At 33.7% G+C, this 3,365-nt stretch overlaps 1 protein-coding gene across 2 annotated transcripts in view; it reads left to right on the top strand.

Annotated features, from left to right (window-relative positions):
- Positions 1 to 3,365, top strand: part of LOC107709925 (aryl hydrocarbon receptor nuclear translocator-like protein 1) — a 35,793-nt gene that overhangs the window by 1,731 nt on the left and 30,697 nt on the right. For both annotated transcript variants that reach the window (XM_016514592.1, XM_016514591.1), the window contains exon 2: positions 1,772 to 1,822. The gene's annotated coding sequence lies outside the window, so the exon portion shown is untranslated. The remainder of the gene's footprint in view (positions 1 to 1,771; positions 1,823 to 3,365) is intronic.

The following is a 3,365-nucleotide window of genomic DNA, read 5'->3' as shown; positions in this document are numbered from 1 at the left end:
CAATGAACTAACTTGGGGGGGGGGGGTTCATGTTTTCCAGATGTTTTCCTAACTTCATGTTTTCCAGAAGGGACATGATGATTTTGTTGGTAATATATGGACCCAGTTCACGGAAGACATGTAGAAGTTTAAAAGAATGTTGCTGGATAATGATTATCTAGAGAAAGACAAAAGTTTTGAACTTCACTTCAACATCAAAACTGTGGCAGTACCCTGGTACTGGTTTGTGCCTGTTCCCTATTTATGTACCGCAGTGTTTATATGGTACTCAGAGATACTTCAAAGAATACCATGGTATTACTATGGTACATGTCCAAAAACCTGTGGTATTGTGTACTTTCACTCTGAGCTTTGTCGTCAAATTGCCTTCTGTGTGAATGCAAGTTGGAGCCATAATGTTTCAATTTAATCTACTTATCAGAGCCTAGTAATATTACAGATGTCAATTGATACATTTGTTCTTTGTTATTAATGTTTCTAATACTTTAGAAAACAGTAAAATTGTCAAGTGTGAAATAATGCAATTCTGTTAAAAAATTTGGGATCAGTAAGATTTGTAAATGTTTTTGAAAGAAATCTCTTATGCTTATCAGAGCTGCATTTATTAGATTAAAAATACATGAAAACTTTAATATTCTGAAATATTATTCCAGTTAAAATTAACTGTTCCTTTTTAAATATATTTAACAATTTTTAAAAAAAATATTATTTATTCCTGTGAAGGCAAAGCTGAATTTTCAGCATCATTAGAAATCATTCTAATTACTGATTTGCTGCTCAAGAAACATTTATTATTATTATCAATGAAAACAGCTCTGCTGCTTAATATTTTTGTGGAAACCGATACATCTTTAGAATTATTTGATTAATAAAATGAAAAGAACAGTATTTATATGGAATAGAATATATAATAATATAGTTGTCTTTTAATCCATATAATGCATCCTTGCTGAATAAAAAAGGCATTTCTTAAATACATACATACATACATAAATAGAGAAATAGAAAGATAAAATGTTCATGGGAATGCTGTTTAGTGACTAAAAAGCAAAAATGTTTAACAAATTAAACAATTTAAAAACTTCATACACCGGCACGATTTATATTTGTCTGCAAAACTCATTAAGCCTAAAATCATTAAGCCTTTAGATCAAAATTTTAAGACTTATTTTAAGAATTATTTTAAGATCATGGGAAACATCGGTTCAGTTGTGTCTAATCATTTGAGCAGTAGTGTACAGTAACAGTACAACAGGAAGTCTTAGCAGTGTGTAGTTCTGTGAGAAAGATCTAGGTAAAGATAGATCTAGATAGACAGTGAAAAATCATCTTCATCTTCACTGATAAATCTTATTCAGCATCAGTAATCAGCCTGGTTCTCATGCTGTGAGACACCTGATTATTTGCAAGGCAGTGTGCTGCATCAGAGTGCAGTGTGACACCTGTCTGACAGGCTTCACACTGTGCAGGTGAGGTCACTGCATCTGCTGCTCGGGGTGGCGATGATACAGTTAAGCAGCTTGCAGTGCGTCCAGCCGGACTCAGAGTCTCTTGTCCTCCCATGATCCTCTGCTAATTGTACAGCATGTGCACAGAACCCATCTGCTGTCCCTGCAGTCACAGACATTACTCATCACAACAGCAGATACTGCCAATGACTCCTCAGACAATCAGCATAGCAGTTCAGTGGAACAATGCTGCTTTACCAATGTTCATATGCTCTTTCTTTTTGTTTTCCCTGCCCCTGCATCTATGGCCTGTGCTCTTTTAGGTCCAGTGCCTGTTTTGTGTATTTCCGCAGAAGCCAGTGCTGTTTTTTGAGGTACATGGATATTTGGAAACAGTGTGTGGAATTAATGTCCCCAACACATTTAAAGGGATAGCTCATCCAGCAATAAAATATGTCATTATTTAATCACCCTTAAGTCACTGAATGATTTTTGAATGATTAATGAATTAAACGTCAGTCTGTTTTTCATGCAAAGCTGTTGCATGACATCATATGAGTTGAAATAGAGCACATTGTGCACATCATAAATTGAAGTTGTATGGACTACTTTTATGTTGTTGTTTTTTTAGCTTGGAAACATCAGTTTCTGGGTGAATGCAACAAAGAGGTGTTAAAAAAACAAAAACGTTTTACACTGACATTATTTTCAGGAATGGACCCAATATATATATATATATTATTTTTAAGTCTGTATATCTATATATATTATAATTATTTTAAGTATAAGTCTGTGAGAAGGGTCCATTTAATTAAATTTTACTCCCCAGTTCTCATTACTGTAATGCTTATTCTTATTACTGACAAAAGATTTATGTATACATTTTGAAGTGTTTTTTTCATCATGGTATCATTTCTTGTACTGCCTTTAATCCTTTTTAATAATAATAAAAAAGGTGTATTACACTAATGAGAATTGTGGAGTAAAATGTACATGATTTTTCTAAAGCAGGGTTTCCCAAACTGGGGTTTGTGAGGGAACTGCAGGAGGCTCATTTGTTGATAAAAAGCTCATTAATAAGGCTAATTGGGCTACACAATTAATCAAAATAAAACTGAAATACAAATATATATTTTATCGAATCATGATTATCAAATTAAATGCTGCATTTAATTAAATATGTATAAAGTCTTTGCATGTTTTAGAGTGAAGAGCAACACTGTGTTTATAAGCTCGGTTCATAGTAAATGCTGTTTTAAAAGCGTAATCTCTGCAAGTTCTGCAAGTTTAATGTGCATTTGGGTACGGAATGTGCACTTGATTCACTTTATTTACATTGGCATTCACATAATTATAAACTTTTTGTAGATAGTTTAGCCTACAGCATTTCACCAACATTCCACCAAAATAATGGCTTGAGGATTTGATATGTCAAAAATTTAAGGGTCACAGCAATAGCAATATGAGCCATTTTTCATATGAAATGTAATGTCATATCTATTCCCATCTCTGAGTCAGGCATTCTATAACTCAAAATTATCGCAAAATTATACTTAAAAAAATTAAATAAAATAATGCCACAGTGCAAAATTGGGTTTCAGTTGGGTTGAAATTAGATTTATCGATAGGTTTTTTGAGATTCACCCTCAACCATTCACTTTGAATATATGGTAAAGAGCAGCGTGAACATTCAGCTAAAGTTCTCCTTATGTGTTCATCAAAAGAAAATCATTAGGGTTCGTATTAGGCCTGGGCGATAAAACGGTATCGATATTTATCGACGATACACCTTCTTCGATATCGATAGAAAAAATTTTCAATATAGCGCACGATATAGGCACGTGCTAAGAGTGACGCAGACAGCACACACGAACACGAACACATGCTGAATTGAGTGCTGTGCCTGCCTGTGATGAG

This window comes from Sinocyclocheilus rhinocerous, unplaced genomic scaffold (genome assembly GCF_001515625.1).
Source record: "Sinocyclocheilus rhinocerous isolate Xijiao unplaced genomic scaffold, SAMN03320098_v1.1 scaffold2612, whole genome shotgun sequence".
NCBI lineage: Eukaryota > Metazoa > Chordata > Actinopteri > Cypriniformes > Cyprinidae > Sinocyclocheilus > Sinocyclocheilus rhinocerous.
This window is presented reverse-complemented; position numbering and strand designations above follow the sequence as displayed.